We start from the raw sequence: 20408 nt of genomic DNA, 5'->3' as shown, positions 1-20408 counted from the left end.
TTGTAAGAAGCTACAAGCCATATGTATTTACATGCCATTTGTAAATACATTTGCAAAAATTAAATAAAACCTTAGTGGTAATATCCCAATGGCACATTAATAAAATTAAAAGGCAATTCCAGAAATCTATAACTAAATAAAGTGATATAAAACAAAACAAATTCCTGGAATATGAGAAGCTTAGTACATGATACACTTCATTCATAAATATGAGGAGAAAAATCATATATTAACCTCCGTGAAGAGGTTCTCAATATGCACCAACATCCATGCTATAGGATGCACACAATAAGAATTGATGGGTTTCTTTCTACAATTTGCATATGTATATATGTATTATATACCTTATGTGTGTATATACATCTGTCCTAAACTTATTATACTTTTTGTTTGGGGCACAAGGGATACATCTCTACTAAGATCAGAAATCAAGCAAGGATGCTGTCTTCATTGTTGATCAGTACAGTTAGACAGAAATTTAGCAACTTGCCAAGAGATATCATCTCCATATCCATATCAGATGAAATGATAGTGTAGATTGAAAACCCAAGGGAGTTGATAATGAACTGAATTGGAATTTAGTAAACAATTCAATAATTCAATAAATTCATGAAATATATATTAACTTATAAAAGCCAACAACATATACAAGAAAATTAACAAGTAAATCTACAATGGAAAAGAAAACTCATTTATAATCTCAGACAAAAGGGTGAAGATTAAGAAGAAATATACAAATTCTAAATATGGAAATTTTTTAAATGTTCTCCAAAGACATTAAAGTAGACTTGAGTCAATAACAACACATGTTGTTTTGGGACTGTAACTCCTCAACACCATCCAGGTGTCCATTCCACTCACTTTAATATGAATTTAATTCAAGTACAATAAAAATGTCAATGAGCATTTAATTTTGTGCTCAAGAAATTAATTTTTAAAGTCATGCAGAAAAGAGACATAAAAGAGCAGCTGGGAGCTCCTGGGTAAGGAGAAGGGGAAAGCAAGAGACAATGATGCAGTGTACATTATGACATAGCCTCTCAGTGGCTGATGTAATGTGGCCCTGATACATAGACACCAGAGTAGCAGCACAGAGAGTCTGGAAATAGATTCAAGCATGCACAAAAGTATTGTTTGATAAAGTAGCATTTCAAAACACTGGGAGAGTTGATGTTTTGTTCCATAAATATTTGTGACACAGTTTGGGTAGCTACCCCGGAAAAGGTAAAACTGGATGCACATTTTATACTAAATATGACAATAATCTAAGAAGCCAAAATAAAGTAGTCATACACATGCTAGAGGAAAATGTGCTTCTTTGGGGTATATGCCTAGGAGTGGAATTGCTGGATCTTGTGGCAGACTGATTCCCATTTTCCTGAGGAATCGCCATACTGATTTCCAAAGTGGCTGTACAAGTTGGCACTCCCACCAGCAGTGGAGGAGTGTTCCTCTTTCTCCACATCCTCTCTAGCATAAACTGTCATTGGTGTTTTTGATTTTAGCCATTCTGACAGGAGTAAGATGGTATCTCAGAGTTGATTTGATTTGCATTTCCCAGAGGGCTAAGGATGTTAAACACTTTCTCATGTGTCTTTCAGCCATTTTAGATTCCTCTTTTGAGAATAGTCTATTTAGTTCTGTAGCCCACTTTTTAATATGGTTGTTTGTTGTTTTGGAGACTCGCTTCTTGAGTGCAGTGGTTCTCAACCTTCCTCATGCTGCAGCCCTTCAGTACAGTTCCTCATGTTGTGGTCACCCCCACCATAGCATTATTTTCGTTGCGACTTCATGCTTGTAATTTTGAATCATAATGTAAATATCTGTGTTTTCCAATAGTCTCAGGTGACCCCAGAGAAAGTGTCATTCGACCTCCAAAGGGGTCACGACCCACAGGTTGAGAACAGCTGGTTCAGTGGAGTACAGTTGGAGGGGAAATGTGACATACAAAGACATTTAAACTTTACTCTGTTTGATATTGGTTGTGGTTTTGGGCTAATAATTCACACAGGACTTTGAGGAAATTGTAGGATAGAGAAATGAATGACTATTAGCTGTTTTCAGCCACCGTGAGAGAAAGAAGTCATTATGAATGGGAGAAGGGGCATGGAGGAAGCACCTTCTGCATGCAGTTCAAAGGTAAAATGTGTGCATGGTTTAAGCATTTGCATGTCTTAGCTGTGATTGAGATCTGAGGAAAGGAAAACATGTTTCAGACAATAAGAAAGAGTTTAAAGATGGAGGGAAGTATAACACATAAAGAGAAGAAAAACTGGATTAAATTCCCACTTACTGAATTATGAACACATTAAGCATAAATGGTTATAATGCACTTTAGGACACAGAACTTAAAAAAATAGAGAAAAAGAAAAAAGCAAACTAAACCAAACAAGTTCAAGCAGGATGGTTGAGAAGGCTTCTGGTGGGATGTAAAAGGGATGACACAATTAGAAAGTAGTAATTGTGCTGCTGTTAAAATAAGGAAGTTGGCTGTGGATTTGCAAGGTGTTAGCAGAGCTCTCTGTGTGTGTACGTGCGCACCCATGCACGAGTGCATATGCACATGTGCGTGTAGATATGATCAAAATGAATTGCATGAAATTCCCAATGAATTAGTATAAATATCACACAAAAACTCGCTCTACAGGAAATCAAGTGAAGGAATTCTCAACTAAGAATGAAGAAACGCACTAAAGGCTATAATTTCTGACAGTGGATTTGATGTAAGATTTTTAGGAAGCAATAAAAGACACTTTTATAATTGTGAGAGTTTGAGCATTTATTGACTATTGGGTAGTATTAGGACATTAAGGAAAAGCTCTAGAGTGATAATAGCACAGTGAACATGTGAAAGCATGTCCTTGTTCTCAGGAGATAAATTTATGAGAAACATAGAGGGAAAGGGTCAGCATAACTGCCACTTTCGTCCTGATGGCGCGAGATGAAAAATGAATCCAAACACACAAATGGCAAAATGTTTAAAATGGATGAAGAAGAGAGGTAGGAAGAATGAATCAAAACTCTCGCAGTGAGAAGCTCAGGCCTTTGAAGGCAAGGATCCACAGACAAGTGTCCCGCAAATGCTCAGAACTGCTTCCCCAGATTTATGGGTGTCCATATTTCATTGTAAAGATTGAACTTCAGATGAAAATGAAACCCAGTGAAAAATTGCTTTTCATGGGAAAGTGGTATGACAGTGAGTCAGTCGACGGAACAAAGAATCCATTAGCACAATTTCTTGTGACATATATTCCCTTGGAAAATAGAGATTTGTCTGCCTGCTTCTTTTAAAAAGCCATTGGAATGAGTGAAAACACTTAGGACCATTGCTGTCATTATTTTTAGGGTAATTTTCAAGTCATCATTTTGTCTGAATTGTTTATTTCATTTATTTATCCATTCAGTCATCCCCTATGTGTACACTGTTCGTCTATGTCAGACCCAAAACGTTGCTTGACACTGAAGATTAAAATATAACCTAGTCTCTGTTTCCAATGCTACTGGGACAGACATGATAAAACATAAATACAGTACTGTGGGAGCCAAGGGAGAACAAGGAACCCTAGCCTGGGGGATTTCAGAGGGCTTCAGAGAGGACCCGATGGAGCACCCTATAATTTTCCTTCATGGCACTTATTTACAATTATGGCTATGGAGCAATTTAAAAGATTATTGAGTTAACATTCATTTCCCCATTAGACACCGGGTCCTGTGGGAGCAGAGACGAGGTCTGTCCTGTTCACCATTATACGCCTAACATAGTGCTTAGCACATTTTGTGTTGTCAATAATGATTTGTTGAATGAGTGAATGAATAGCTTCAGACCTGGAGGATGAGTATGTCTTCTGATTAAAAGCAACACTGGGATTTTTACACACAGAAGCAATGTTATGTATAAAATTACAAAGATCAGAAAAGACAGTAATGCTAAGGGGCTAGAGGATTGTACTCAGGGTGTGTGAAGGCCAGCGGAGACGGAGAAAGATAAGCTGCACTCACACTGGGAACACAAGCTTGAGTGCCTTTGGCAGGTCCAGAATTTATTATGGAGACAGAGAAAAAGTGAAGAAAGTTTTGGAGAGAGGGGCAATATGATAAAGAACTTCAAAAGATGGATGAAACACAGACTCGGTCTGGGCCAAGAAGAAACCAGTACTAGAAAGAATTTTTCAAAGTATGAATGAGATAGGAAGAGCTATGCCTTGAGAATTTTCCTGAAGTCTAAGAAGGATTTGAAGTCCTTTTGGACTGTAAGAGAGTAAATTTAAGAGAACGTTGAGGAGTCTAATTTAACCGAATAGATGGATTACGGGGCCATTGAGTAAAGTAGAGGAAAATGTTGGCACTGAGCTATGTATCAGACATTCACTAGGAAGCCTTAATCACATTGTTTCAAAGGTTTACCCAGGGCATAGAAATCCATTTAGAGAGAAGAATCTTAAGTTGAAGGAGCTGGATAGTTGGCTTAGTGGTTAAGAGCACTTACACTGGCGTTTGGTTCCCACCACCCACATGGAAGCTCATGACCATCTATTAACTCCAGCTGCAGGGGATCAACTGCCTTCTTCTAGTTCCATAGCACCAGGCACACACGTGGTGCACATACACAGATGCAGAAAAAAACACTTACAAACATAAATAACTCCAAGAAAAATTAGAAAACCCCACATTGAGTAATCATGGGTAATTAACATCTGAAGTTACTGTGGGGTATGGTCTTTCCCAAGAGTCAAGACACGGATGACAGTGAATTAAGAATGTGAAACACCAATACTTGAGAATCCTATTGTCACATTCCTACTGACACACAGATGCTCATCCGAAGCATCAGAGTTCCAAAGAACATGACTGTAAGTTCACCAGCAGTTGGATGACTGCCAACAAACAGAGCTTACCCGGAGGGTGGACAATTTGAATGAGGGGACTGTTTCTAGTGGTGTCAAAAGGTAAAGGAAACAGTGACTTTGAGGTAGATGAAAGCAACAGTGGAAACCAAGTCTATTGTAGACCAAGAAACAAAGGGAAGAAATGATGTTACCAGTGCCTAGAAAGAAGTGAATCAATGGACAAGAGATTTTCTAACAACAACAAAAAAATACAGCATCTACCTGGTACAAAGAGGCCTGGTGCAAAATGGGAGATGAGAGAAGAAATTCTCTAGCCCCTCCTCATGCCCGCATTCCAAATGTGGAGCTACAATTCACATAATATAAGCTTTCACATAATAAAATTCACTGTTTTAAAGCTGCAATTCAGTGGCTTTTAGTGTACTTACAATGTTGTACCACCAGCATGACTCCACAATTCCAGAGCATTTTGATCATCCCCAGAGTCAGCTTTGGATGCCTTGCTAAGGAGTCGGGGATTTATTCTGCAGGGAGAGGAGACAAGGCAAGGTTTGAGTAGAGGGGAAGCAAAATCAGATAGGCTTCTCAAGAAGCTGAAAGGAACTTAGGGAACACCCAGGGTCAAACAAATACCCAGAGCTCTCAGCAACCTCTCTTTATTGTGTCCCCCTTCCAGCCCTTGGAAAACACCATTTCTGCATCTATGAATTTGCCATTCTGAACACTTCACATACATCAATTATATAACTTGTGTGTTTCTCCTTTTAGTTAGTGCAGTGTTTTAAAGTGAACTTATCAGTATTTCATTTCTTTGGAGGATGAATAATACTCTATTGTAAGGATGTGTCATAGTCATTGTGTGTATGATCATGTGTGTGAGTGAACACATGTAGAGGTCAGAGAACAACCTCAGGTGTCTTTACCCCTCAGACATTGGCCAACTTGTTTTCTTTCTTTTTATATTATTTTTTATTTTTTCAGATTGTAATATAAGCACATTATTTCCCCCTTCCCTTTCCTCTCCCCAGACTGTCCCATAGCACGCTCTTGCTTTCAAATCCATGGCCTCTTTGTTCATCCATTTTTGTTACATACTACATATTCTTAAATCTATAGGTAAGTATAACCTGCTCAGTCTGTAAAATGTTACTTGCAAGTATATTTCCAGGGCTCACGATTCAGTATTGGATAACTAATTGGTGTGCTCTTCCCTGGGGAAACCTATTTCTCCAACTCTCAGCAATCCTCATGTGATTTCCCCATTGTCTTATGGTTTTATTGCTGTGAGGAGATACCATGACCATAGCAACCATTTAATTGGGGCCTGGCTTACAGGTCAGAGGTTAGTCCATTGTCAGCATGCCAGGAAGCACGGTGGCATGAAGGCAAACATGGTGCTGGAGAAGGTAGCTGAGAGTGCTACATCTGGAATGGCAGGCAGCAGGAAGAGAGAGTGGCACTGGGCCTGGCTTGAGCATTTAGAACCTTAAAGCCCATTCCTAAGGACACACTTCCTCCAACAAGGTCATACCTATTCCAGCAAGGCCATACATCCTAATAGTGTCACTCCCTATGAGCCTGTGGGGGCCATTTTCACTCAAACCACCATACCCATCTATGTTAGCATGTCTATTGTCCTTGTCCACCTCATGTTTATTCACACTTGTTAGAGAGTTTTTGGGTGTAACTTCTGGCACTCCCAGGAGACACAGCTTCACAGCAGACTCTCTGTTTCTCTGACTTTTATTTCTGCCCCCTCTTCTGCTATGACCCCTGAGCCTCAGGGAAAGGAATGTATTGTCCATCTATCTTTTGAGACTGGAATCCACAAGTCATGGTTGGTTGTGATTTTCTATAATGGTCTTTGTTGAAGGGAGAAGTTTCCTTGATAAGACATGAAGACTACACTTAGCTGTGTGTATATGGACGAATATTTAGAATGCATCTAAAAGTTATGCTACCACCTTGTTTTATGAGCGAGTTTCTTTTTGTCCAATTTGTCCAATCAGAGAGCCCCAGGGATCCACCTGACTCTTCCTGTCAGCATCCTGGATTATAAATATATGTCACTGACTCTTTTATGTGGATTCTGGGAATCAAACTCAAGCTCTCATGTGTATCACTACATCTCATGTGTGCTCCGGGACCTGCCAAGCACTAGCCATAGGCAGAGACTGGGACCCTGATAAATAAGATGCATGCAAATAAAAAGAATCACCTATAAAGTTATCAAAGCAGACTAGACACACAGGGATGAACTAAAACCATGCCAGAAAAAAACAAAAACAAAAACAAAATAAAAAACAAAAACAAAAACAAAACAGGCTTGAGGACTTGAACACAACAGACCAACAAACTGTGTAACACCCTCACCTTAACTTCATGAAAGGGTAGACACTTAATACTGCAATAATAACAGCCCAGTTGAACTTGTGCTCTGACCATCCAATGCCTGCATCAGAAGATGCAGAACTCTAGACTGACTTCAGAGCCTCAGCTCAGGTCCCCCTTACTTGATGCAGTCCACTGAGTCTGCCATCTTTCTAGGCATCAGTCTGTCTGTCCTACTGGACCAGTTCTGCACCTGGCCTGGATGGTCCTGGCCTCTATGACTACCCTGAAGTCTGCCTCTAAAAGTTCTCCATCTGTGTCCATGGATCACTTATCTAACTGCCTGCCATGACTCTGTGTCAGCTGCTGGCTTCTGCTTTCAATGAGGCTTCTGTGAACTCTGTGGCCCCATCAATCCTTTTGTCGCCATTCTGTAACTTGCACATGTGGTAAGAATTGTAATATGTGATTTGAGAGTCAACATTGGTAATCATGATTAGAACAAAAGGAACCGCGATTACAAATGGCCATGCTATCAAGGGAAGTTGGGACTACTTGGTAAGTTACAGTTAATGAAACAAATATATTGGGAATTTATTGTTATTAAATTCCAACATTGTGGAAAGACACAGTGCTGGTGTCTTTGCTTCTGACATATGGCGATTCTGACAATATAATAAGATGACAACCACCCCCAAGAGATGGCTGTTATTTTTCCTAGGTACTCCATCCAACTTTTAATAGGAACTTTATACCACTCACTAAAAAGCACAGTCAATGAAAACCCCAGGAAATACAGCAAGGTCCATGAGACGGTTGTTTTACAACTCCTGTTCCCTTTCCATTCACTCTGTTAGTTTTACACACAGCATTTTCTATGTGTCATTCACTTGGTTTTCATGACAATGCTATGAAGAAGCATTGTCACATATAAGGAGTTTTTATATGACCATTTCATATATGAAAATTTTTGTTGCCTGTAGATGGGAGGAAATACAAATAGCAAAAGGCAGAGCTGTCTGAAGTCAAGTCAACGTGATTTCAAAGGCTTAAGTAGCTCTCTTATTCACAGTTCCTGGAACTGTTTAGGAAGGATTCCACTTACATTCTGGTCTGAGAAAGTAGCCTCTTCTAAGGCAGGACTTGTCTTCTTTAATTGTCATCTATTTTAAAATTCTGTTTTGTGAAATTGACATGTGGAATCTTTTCTTTGTAAATGACCCACATTTCTCAGAGACCCAGGAGAGATAACCACAGCCATTCTTTCCCTGTGTGTTGAACACTTGTGAGCCTGCATAAATGAATACATCCAGTTAGCCCAGAGCAGGGTTCTAGATGAAATGAAGGCAATACCCAGTACACTGGTTTCAACAAAGCATCAACATTCCCTTTCTCTCCCTATGCCACTGGACAAAGACATGGTGTTCCCTAATGGAAAGGAGGAAAATTAGTCAAAGGAACAATGTTTGTGGGCACTCAGGTTTTAACAGGGAATGTGATAGTCATGAGTATGGAGACTCTTGGCCCTGGCTTGTGCTGGCTATGACCTGGTAGAAGAGAGACTGGCTATGTCCTTGTAGCCTGATGACAGGTCAGAACTACCAGCTTCTTTTTCCCTTTACCAGTTAGACAAGAAGACAGGTCTAGGTGACCCATAAGGAAGTTGACCTCTGCCTGTGTCTCCTACATGCTGCTGAGATTGTGGCCAAGCAGACAAAGTATAAATGCTGAAATTTGCCTATGATGGTTCCATCAAATTCAAAAGGCAGGTGGGTGGAATAATTGCTAGCCTATTAGTTATGGCTGTCCTTTAGTTTTCTGCTGACTGAGGTAGGTAACCGAGGGCCCAAGGGTGATATCTATTTTCATGCCCATTTTGAAGTAGTCTAGCACACAGTTCTAGGTGAGCACATAGATTGTGTGGATTCAGTCAAATTCTACATATTCCCCAAGCTGTGCCCTAAGGCTTTAAATTATAACACCCTCTTCTCCTTCACTAGATTCCCTCTCTCTTGATCCCCTCTTTTCCATTCTTCTCCACTCCCTTTTTGTGGCAATAAATTTAAAATCTTAATTTATGCAACAAAATTCTTATTTTTGAAATGTCATATACACATACATTTGTGATTGTATTTACCTGCATGCCTGATACTCACCCACTGCCAACAACCCCATTCTCTTCCCAACTTGTCCCCTACTCCTAAATATCATGGTGAATAACTAATACTTAGTCTGTAAGGTTAGGAAGACTTTTAATAGATAAATGCCAACTAACAGGAAAACAGAGCATGCCAAAGCAGCAGAGAAAGAGAGCTATCATGTGCTTTGTCTGTCCCTTTAAACCTCTACCATGTCACCTTGACATCACCTTGACCACACCCTGATGGCCATGGTTGGGCACACCTGTAGCCAGCCCTTGGGGGGCATGGTTACGGTGTCTCCCTACACCTACATTTTTCATGTCTTTGAGTTTAATTTGAGCTACTTTTATGAGCACGGGCAGGGGATCCACTACCCTCTACATATGAACAAAATCAAAACCCTTAGACTATAGCAGAGGAGGTTTCACCAGCATTGTAGAAGTTGAGACCTAATGCCAAGGGCCCACACAGCATTCTGTGTGTATTGGGAGATGGGTCTCAGTCTATATTTGTTGACTTTTCACAACTGGTCCTCAAACCTCAGGTTATTGGCAAGAACTAAAGACAAGTCGTGGCAATGTGGCTGAACACAGAATGTGTTGGCTATGGCAAAATTGTAAGTCAAAATTGAACTCACATCTCGTCCCACTGACTACATCTACTGAAAATAGTTCCCAATTGTGGTTTCTGAAATTCAAAGAAAGGGAGGGTCTAAGTGGTTTCTTTCAGAAGGCTCATAATGTCTGCATCCAGCAGTTCCCACCAAGTTGGATTTTGATGGGTTAAATGAAAGTGAATTAAGAACAGAAGGATTAAGTTTCCTTTCCAGCACACATAGTTTTAAGTGAGGGATGGGGGAAGGTGCATGGTGCATAATGCATTTATTTTTCCAAACACTCCAAAAATAGTTTAAGATGTGTCTGCAAATCCAGGCAACTTCACTGTTTTCCTTTTCTCTGGAACTAATTGACTACTTGTGCATAACTAGGTGTCTGCACTTCTGCTCTTCAAGACTTATGTCTCCCGTGATGCAGTTTCTCTAAATTCCTAGAGAGTCAAGTAGCAAGGGCATTAGTGCTCTTTCCCTCAAATATGATGCAAATTCTCCTCAACATGTGTAACCTCATCCAATATCTTCTCAAATGCATATCTTCATGAGGCAAAGCATTCTTAACCAAGAATTGATGTATCAAACTAGGTCAAAGGCATTCACTTTGTCTCCAGTCTACACGTGGTAGCATAATAATGATTATTTGTTGATTTGAGGGGAGACCTATAAATGGTGGAGATGTGGGCCAATTTTTCTGGAATATCACAGTAAATTAAAGAGGCTGGGGTATAAAGGAAGGGAGGAAGGACTTAAGTAAGGAGGTTACATTAGGCTTTTGGGATGAAGAAATGGGAAAAGTGGGATTTTGGAGTTAGAGGTAAGATAAAACCTTAAGGGACCTTGGTTGTGTCTACATGTCCTGTGGTCAAGCAGATGGGGACAAATGGCCCCACCAATCTAGTTTGTTTGGGCTAATTTAGATGAGGAGGAGTAAGAGCGGTAGTTTATCATTCCTTATTTGCATGTGGCATATCTTAGGTTAAATGTGGTACATCACAACATGTCTATGAGATCTGAATCTTCTCTAGCCTTCCTCACCCAACCTGTGGGCTAGTAGGGAAGACATACAGAGTGGAGATGGTGGTGAAAGGCCGAGTAGATCCTTTCAAGTCACAGTCTGATGTTGGCCAGGTGGAGGTGCCCTTGGAGACAGACAAGAAGATGCTATGACAGACAGGTTAATAAGAGTGTTAGCACCACAGATGTATTTTGGAATTAACTGCACACTAGTGCTCATTTATGCCATCCTAGAGCCTTTATCCAGTGGCTGATGGAAGCAGAAGCAGACACCCATAGCTAAACACTGAACTGACTTCTGGAACCCAGTTGCAGAGAGGGAGGGGTGAAGAGCAAAGAGGACAAGACGGAGCTGGTGAAACCCACAGAATCAGCTGACCTGAACAAGGGGGAGCTCATGGACCCCAGACTGATGTCTGGGAGGCCAGCACGGGACTGATACAGACCTCTGAATGTGGATGACAGTGAGGAGGCCTCGGCACTCTATGGGGCCCCTGGTAGCAGGTCAGTCTTTATCCCTGGCATAAGAAAGGACTTTGGGAGCCCATTCCACATGGAGGGATGCAGTCTCAGCCTGGACACATGGGAGAGGGTCTACGCCCTGCCCAGGATGATATGACAGACTTTGGGGATCCCCATGGAGGGCCTTACCCTCTCTGGGGAGCAGAGGGTGAATGGGGTGGGGGGCTGGTGGGGGGTGGGAGAGGAGAGGAGGGAGAGAGAGAAGGGATTGACATGTGAAGCAGGCTTGTTCTAATTTGAACTAATAAAAAACAATGTAATTTAAGTTATAGAAATCATTGACTATGTCTTTAATCCCTAGTCCACTTTCTAAGACAAGCATGCCACATTTTTTTTTTTTTGTGATCTAGGTAGTGCTGGGAAAACCTCTTCAAGATCATTTTTAGGATTTGATATTTTTTTTTAATTTTTAGGTATATGAATATTTTGCTTGCATGTATGTAACTGTACCACATACAAACAGTACCTACAGAGGCCAGAAGAAGGTGGTTTTGAAATTGGTGTTACAGATGGTAGTGAGCTGACACATTAGTGCTGAGAACAGAACCTGGGTTCTCTGCAACAGCGGCAAATACTCTTAACCACTGAGCCACTGCTCTAGCCCCAAGTTAATTTTTAATTAAAAATTTAGTATATATTTGTACATATAAAAGGGGCACAGTAATAATAGGATGCATGTCTGCACCAGGGTGTAATGAACAAATCAGGCTGATTAAGACTTTCATTTTCTTGCACACCATTTCTGGATCTTAGGAGACAGACCTAGAAATTTTCTAGTTATTTTGAAATATGTTTTAAAGCTCTTTATATCACTAGTCATTAGGGAAATGCAAATCAAATGACCACAGGATGTCATCCCACCCTGATAGGCCACAGCACACAGAGCCCAAAGCCTCCTGTCTACCCATCACTGCCCCATCTGCCCTAGAGAAGCTTCTCCCTTTCTTACTCCTAATGATGAGCCTCCTGTACTTTTCTTTCATGAAGTCAGCTTTTCCAACTTCCATGAATGATAGAAAATGTGATACATTTGGTTTTTTGTGACTGGTTAATTTTACTGATCATGATTGTCTTCCAGTCATGTGTTGCAGATGACCGGACTGTATCTCTTTTATATTTGAATAACATTCTGTCGTCTGTCTGTCTGTCTGTCTGTCTGTCTGTCTGTCTGTCTGTCTGTCTGTCTGCTCTCTCTGTCTGCTGTCTCTGTCTCTGTCTCTGTCACTGTCTCTGTCTCTCTGTCGCTCTGTCTCTCTCTGTCTCTGTCTTGCTGTCTCTGTCACTGTCTCTGTCTCTCTGTCGCTCTGTCTCTCTCTGTCTCTGTCTTGCTGTCTCTGTCTCTGTCTCTGTCTGTCTGTCTGTCTCTCTCTCTCTCTCTCTCTCTCTCTCTCTCTCTCTCTCTCTCTCTCACACACACACACACACACACATTTTCTTTGTCCATCTATCTGTTGCTGGAGACTTTGGTTGATATGCTACCTGAGGTATTGTGAATAGTAAGATAAATATAAGAGTGTGGGCATCTCTTTGGTATGATTCATTCTCCCTTGGATATACTCAATTGCTGGGCTATATAGTAGATTTTCAGTGTTTTGAGGCACTTCCTGACTTTCAGGCATAACAACGCCACTAATTTATGCCAACATAGTATAAGAATTCTCCTGATTCCACATCCTTCCCAGAGTGTTTGGTCTTTTTATTTTTAAAGATTTATTTATTTATATATTTATCTATTTATTATGTATACAGTGTTCTGCCTGCATCCCTGCAAGTCAAAAGAGGCACCAGATTTCATTACAGATGGTTGTGAGCCACCATGTGGTTGTTGGAAATTGAACTCAGGACCTCTGGAAGAGCAGACCGTGCTTTTACATTCTGAGCCATCTCTCCAGCCCCATGTTTTGTCTTTTTCCTATCAACCATTCTACCTGGGGCAAGATAATCTGTCACTGTGGTTTTGGTGTGCATTTCTCTGATGACCAATGCATTGAAAATTTAAAAGTCTACTTGTCGTTCATTTAAATGCCTTAAAAAATGCTCAGATTCCTCTCTTACCTTGTAGTTGGATTATTATTCATTTTGTGGCTAAACTGTTTCTGGATATTAATTCTTTGATAAATGAACAGATTACAAATGTTTTCTTCTTCCCCCTTAGTCTGGCAATTATTTCTTTTACTGTATAGATGCTACTTCCATTGAGATCATCCTGTTTGTATCATTAGCTTTTCTTACCTGCACTTTGGGCTCTTATTAAAAGTACAGTGGTCTAGAGTGATGTCTTGAAGAGTTTTCCTATGTTTCCTTCTAGTATTTTCTTAGGATAAGGTCTTTCATTTAACTCTTTAATACATTTTAAGTTGTATTTTTGTACATGGTGAGAGATGAGGGTCTAGTTGCATTTGTCTTCATAGGGAGTTTTACTAGTACCATTTATTGAAGAGATCATCACTAGTATAAATATTTGTGGTTTTGTAAACATTAATTTGTTTTAAGTGTGTGGATTAATTTATGGTGCTCTGTTCTATTCTGTGGGTTGCTTTTATGTTGGCACCATGTTGTTTTGGTAATGGTAGTTTTGTTGTGTGCTTTCAAGTCAGGTGTTGTGATGCTTCTAGCTTTGTTCCTTTGGCTCAGGAAGCAAGTAGTAAGCACTTATTACAGTTTCTTTACTGCTGGCTATTTCTTTGTTTCTTGGAATTTCCTTTATTATCCATCTATTCACTAAAACATAACTTGTGCTTCTTTCTTTAATTTTAGAAGCAATAATAAAATGTTCATGTTTGACATTCTTCTCCCATGAATTTCCATAGAATCTCCTCCTGTAAAGAATGCTTGACAATTCATGCCTATAACCCAAGCTCTTGGTGGAGACTGAAGGACCATCAGCTAAAAGCAAGTTTGAGGCTAGCCTCGTTAAACTCTCTTGCTTACAAAAAAGAATGTTGGAAGATATTTTTCTGTTGTGACTATCCAGGTTTAAACTTTATTTTATAAGCTGATTACTCACCCATAGTGACTGCTTCAAGAAGATTTGACTGAGATTTTTTATTGAGATATGCACCCCCATGTCCTTCTGCAAATAAATAGGGGTTACTCGGCCATTATGCTAGTCATGGAAATTACAGTAGCTAGACATTACTGGTGGCTATTGAGTATATGTGATTCAATAAACTAAATAATAAGAGGAAGCAGAGAGGTTGGAGGATTGGGTACAGGATGTTCTTTTTTTTTTTCTGGTCAAGGCTCTTGGTTCTCTCAGGACCCTGGTCTCTGAATTTTATTTTTGTTATAATGTTCAAGTGGGTAACCAATGGAGTCTGAGTTTCCTGCTCTAGAAAATATAAGATCTGAACTAGATCTTGAGCCTTGACACTTTGACACTCATAGCTACAAGGATGCGCAGGATTTGAGCCTTGAGATGTTTCACAGGGAACAAGTCAGAAGAAGGAAGGTCCTAGGCAAGTTCTAGGGATAACTAGGCATGAGTGAATGGATCATTTCTTGCTTTCTCTTCTATGCTCGGAATCCATCTTATAGGTCCATGTTTAGGATCCATGATTCTCAGGTTCCTGCCCTAAAACTGTTTCACATGGGTGTTTTCATTTTCCTGGAGCATTCACTCATTGATAGTTAACACTCATAGAGGTTAATGATGGAGGGCCGGTCAATGCCCGGTTAACTGCAGATGGCAAGATGGTTGCAGGGAAAGCTGGAGTCACCAGTAGAAGAATTCCCACCAGCAGCAGCTGGTGGGAGCACTGTAGCTGGGTATCCCGGTGCCATCAACTGCACTGTGCCCCTGGTTGCTGAGTGTGACCACTCTGCTATGTGTGATCATCATCCTGGGGCCCCCACACCCAAGCAGTCATTTGACCTGGGGAGGACAGATGTGCACAGGGGCAGAGCAGCTGCAGGCTCTCACTGCTTTGCTCACCATTTGTGCCATCTTTAGAAGTTACTTCACTTCTCACAGATTTAATTTTCTCATCTATCAAGTAGATGGGTCTTGAGATCACGCCAGATCGTTTTTCAAAGCTCATGTCTGTCATGTAACGGATACTGGGGAGTGGCAAAAAAGCAGAGTCAGGGAACAGACACTCTGAGTTGGAGACAGTACCCTGCATTTGCTGAGTGCATGCGAGGTGTGTTCTTCAACTTCTTGCATCTCAGCTTCCTCATCCACAGTGTGGGACTAATAAAGACACCCATCTCCATGGAGTGGTCAAGTTAAAATGTGATCAAATGTGTCAAGTGCATAGAAAATCACCTTGTAAGTGACGTAAATGCATCCAAACTGGCAAGACAATGGAGCTTGCCTCTGGTACTCTGTCCAGGAGAAAGATGGATCTGTTAATTTCTACATTTAGTCTACACCTAGACTAAAACAGACCCAAAGGCCAATATGTTTGTTCAATTCCATCCACACAAAGAGAAAATAAGCACTAGTCAGTGGCTGGAGGCCCTTTGGCTTCCACACGCTGGCAGAGGCACAGGAGAGAGACTGACTAACCTCTATGCCTGCATGAGACTGGGGTAACCCCAGAGCTGTCACACATACCCCACTCCTTCCTGTGGACAGGGTACAGAAGGGAGGCTCAGGATGAGTTTGCGGTCTGCTTCTATTGCACCCACATTGGTTGAAATCACAGCTCTGCAGTAGCCGTGCTGTTCCCTATGGTTCTGGACTGAGCAGAACCGGTCTGAGGTGGGAGAACAGGGCTCCAAAGGGCAAGTCAGCAAATTTGAGATACTAACTTCTGGAAAGTCTGTGGTCTGAAACACAGAGACCCCAAGAAACCTGAGACCAAATGGGGAGAGGAGCAGAAGAATCCCTGTAAAAATTCTACTGACAGTAAGTTGCTGCAAAAGACCAGGAAGCACTGCAGGTAAGGTGAGTGGAGTGTGAGCCGGGGGGGGGGGGGGGGGGGAGGCGGGCCGCACACGGGCACACTTGCGCAGCATTGCATGCGCCGTGGGCGCTATAATGACCTCCACAGAAAACTCCTCCACCGTCCTTCCCATCTACAGTGTTGGGAGCAATTAGGTAGACTTGGGCAGAATGATTCATGCTTCAATAAATTCAATTTCAACAAAAACATAATTATGGTGAGTCACCTAATCGCAGCTATAATCATGGCACACCCCTTCAGAAGTCAAAACAGTTGAGGGCATTCAGCAAGGGCTGCTGATCCCTCATCATGACAAGCCTCCATCTTTTGCCAAAGAGGTATTTGGGACTCCAGCTCTTTTCTAAGTTTTTGAATAATAGAATATTTCAATATACATTGTGGTAGAGGGAATACATACTCTTACGTATACCAACCAATCTGACAGTAATGCTGCAGGTAGGCCAGAGATGAGGTCCTCCCAGATTGATTTCTCGTTGTCCCTCCTCAGTCTCTCAGAAGTAATAATGATGTTTAATTTGGGTATTTAATATTCTCATTTCTTTCTTTTTATACAACTACTTTCTTGTGTATCCTTTAAAACTACATAGCACAGATCTATCTATCTATCTATCTATCTATCTATCTATCTATCTATCTATCTATCTATCCATAGACAGGATTTCTCTGCACACCCATGACTGTCCTGGAATTCTCCCTGTAGACCAGGCTGGCCTTGAACTCAGAGATCTATCTGCCTCTGTCTCCAGGATGCCTGAATTAAAGGGATGTGCCATCACACCTGGATACATAGCATTTTTTCATACACCATGAAATGTTAAGTAAATGGTCTCATTTGTTTATCTTTCTGTGACTTAGTTTTCTTTGCTTAACTTTTAGAGATTTATTTATACTGAACATGTACCTTTGGCTTTTATAATGCTAATATAATTTTAGAATCTCACATGCAACTAGATAAGGTTGTATTTTTTTATGTAGAATTATTGCAATGGGGTCCATACAAAAGGGGGAGCAAAGGAGTGGGGAGCATGAGATGAATACGGGAACACAATGAGATGACTAGGGCTAGGGCTTCTGTTGTTGAGAAGTAGACTAAAAAAGGATGAGGGCTGAAGTTGAGGTGGAAGAGGAAAGCAGATGCACTGTGGTACAGTCCCCCATTTCCCAGGAAGCACCTCTACTCCCAGGCTCCCGTTTCTGAAGATTTCATCTCTTGTTCTGCTTCTGGCCTAGTTGTTCCATCTGTTGCTCCCCTTGACGCTTTCCTTTCCTCCCTGACACATACTCCAGGAGAATGCTTAGGATCTCACCATCTTGTCTTACTGAAGTTTCCTTTGTATCTTCCCAGCTTCCTCTGGGACAGAATCTTTGATTCCCCTCCATGTTCTCTTCCTCCTTCTTGGACAACCAACAACAAATGAAGACTCTGGCTTTCCAGGAAGGAGCTAGAGATGATAGTGGAGAGGGAGGACTGAGAGGAGGGCGAAGGCCTGTAAGAGAAAGAGTCACCAGTTCCTGGGAGGGAAGGGCGGGGGCTTAAAGAAGGTGAAGGCAGCAACAAATCTGTTTTCAACATCTGCTCTGTACTCGATGTATGTTTAATTTGCCATAGTATTGTCTGTTTTAAAGGATGCTACTTCGAATCTCCCTTTATATGATTCATGTGTAAGCCAGTGAGTTTCCTTAGGTAGACAACTAGGAGTAGAGTTAGTGAGTTATTGGATCAATATCATTGAATGTATGCATTTTATTTATTTATTTTTACTAATTTTGTTCCTCTGGTCTTATTTTGGGGTACTTTAATATGTTTAATAGTTGGCTTCAGTTTGTGTTGCATTAAAGCTACATATTATTGTCTCTTAAGTGATGTATCATCAGTCATCTCTCTATCCTACTTTCATAGCGTAAGACGTAATAAATAGCACCACTCATTTCAACTCAATGATTTTTTTTACCACACCCCCACTTTTATCTCATAGTTGTCTTATGTATAACATCTACATGAATCAAAAAGTTCACCACTGTTAAATATTTTAGTATAAACTATGGTAGTTATTTTAAAGAGTTTCAGAAGAAAGAAAAGTGCTATTTTATGTTGATCCAGGTGTGATGGGGTTCTAATGTGTCAAGCTGGCTGGGTTGATAGCAGTCCCAGTTAGTCAATCAACACAGACTCAGAAGTTACTAGGATGGGATTTTATAGATGTCATTGAAGTCTCTAATCATTGCTGTTTCTCCAAATTAAGCAAAAGGGAGATTATCCTGTCTGAGACATTTATAAGAGTACTCAGGTTTCCCTGAGTTCAGAGGCCATAAATCTGGGGTTGTAACCTACTTATTTCCTTTCCTTTCTGATTACCTGCCTCAGCTAGACCCCATAATTATGTAAGCCAAATTCTCCGTGATAATCCAAACTCTCTAGCTACACACACACACACACACACACACACACACACACACACACACACACACACGCACGCACGCACACACTCATGCACTTCTTGGTTGAACTATGATTTGTATATCTGTACAAAACTTTAAAGAAGGTTGGTAAAATTATCTACATCAAAATAAAATATATACAACAAAAGATATTATAAAATAAAAATGAAAAGGAATAATCTAGCAGAAAATATTGAAAACATAAAACCAGAGTATATATCACTATCAAAATTAATAATATAAAAATAAGCACCAAAACTCCAAGAATATATATTTAGAGTCCCTCCCACACAAAAATAAAGATATTAGGTGAAAAAGATTTTTGTTAATAGAAACACTGATAAAAGTCCTCACCAAATTTGCTGGAAAAACAAATTCAAAGAACTCAACAAATCACAATCATAAATTTTATTAATTCAGTTTTGTTTAGTTAGCAATGAAACTGCTTAACACTCTTAGTGTTAACAAATGGCAAAAGCAGTTCAGATGTAATTAAAAGGTTCTTGCATATTAATAAATAATTATTTCAGCATGTATTCTTCCACCATCCAGGTATGTTTTCTGCTATGGTTAGAATGTCTTCATCAGAGGAAAGCAACGTTTTGGGTTAGAAGACTTTCTGGCTCATAGTCCACCTCTGGGGTTCTAGTTTGTTCCTGAAAGATGTTCTTTGAATTTATTTCTAACCTTCTAAAGAATGAAATTTTTGGAGGGAGGAGAGATAGCCAAGTTAGTGTGCCCTTCTTCCTGAACTCAGTGGGGAGTGGATGTGCGTACTCTTCACTCTGTTCTGTAATAACCACCTGGGCCACCTGTTGCGATAAATCTTTCTGCCAAAAGCCGCCTGAGCCCCACTGCCACGAGTGAGATTTATGCCAGCCGCCCACCTGAGTTAGGCCCAAATGAATACACAGAAACTTGTATTAGGTTCAAAGCTGCTTGGCCAATGACTAGGATTCCTCATCTTTAGCTCAGTCTTAATTATCATAAATCTATATATTTTATAAGACTTATCTTATCGGATGCCTTATTGGCGTCCCTCCTTGGTGGTAAATCACATCCTGCTGCTGGAGGAGCAAGGGGAAAAGGGGACGCTTCCTATTTTTCCTTCGCTTAATATGAGTCTTCTTGCTATGTCACTTCCTGCCTGGATCACCACTTCTCTACTACATTTCCCAGAATCCTCTTTGACTCCTAGTCCCATCTAACTTGCTGCCATTGGCCAAACAGTATTTTATTCAATAATCAATAAGATAAACATACAAAGAAGTTCATTCCCCATCATCTCCTTTTTTATGTCTAAATAAAAAGAAGGATAACTTATCTTTTATAATAACTGAAGAAAACTATAACCATATACAGTGGGAAATTACCAATACAGAGCCAAGTAGAAATATAAGGGTATCTAATAGGGAAAAGCCTTACTTATAGAGCGACCTAGCCAGCCTGTGTGGCAGCAGTCTGTACACAAGCTGAAAGGGGAAAACGAAACTGAAACGCAGCCCTGAGACTCTTACTCTACGTTACCCTGACCACGCCCTCACTGTAGCCAGCCCCTAAGCAGGCGTGGCTACAGGTTTCTGTATTGTAT

At 40.6% G+C, this 20408-nt stretch overlaps 1 long non-coding RNA gene across 16 annotated transcripts in view; it reads right to left on the bottom strand.

Annotated features, from left to right (window-relative positions):
* The window catches only part of LOC103160262, a 44314-nt gene extending 24554 nt beyond the window's left edge, over nt 1-19760 (bottom strand). For 9 of the 16 annotated variants that reach the window (XR_004768699.1, XR_004768696.1, XR_004768698.1 and 6 more), the window contains exons 1-3: nt 14476-19760; nt 8284-8469; nt 5276-5371 (exon numbers count right to left, since the gene is read on the bottom strand). This is a non-coding gene — a long non-coding RNA (uncharacterized LOC103160262). The remainder of the gene's footprint in view (nt 1-5275; nt 5372-8283; nt 8470-14475) is intronic. The other 7 variants (XR_004768704.1, XR_004768697.1, XR_004768701.1 and 4 more) reach the window with 7 other exon arrangements.
* Nucleotides 19761-20408: the final 648 nt, after the last annotated feature.

The sequence above is a fragment of the Cricetulus griseus genome, chromosome 2, assembly GCF_003668045.3.
Source record: "Cricetulus griseus strain 17A/GY chromosome 2, alternate assembly CriGri-PICRH-1.0, whole genome shotgun sequence".
Classification (NCBI taxonomy): Eukaryota; Metazoa; Chordata; class Mammalia; order Rodentia; family Cricetidae; genus Cricetulus; species Cricetulus griseus.
Note: the sequence above shows the minus strand (reverse complement) of the source record. Positions and strands in the feature narration are given on the sequence as shown.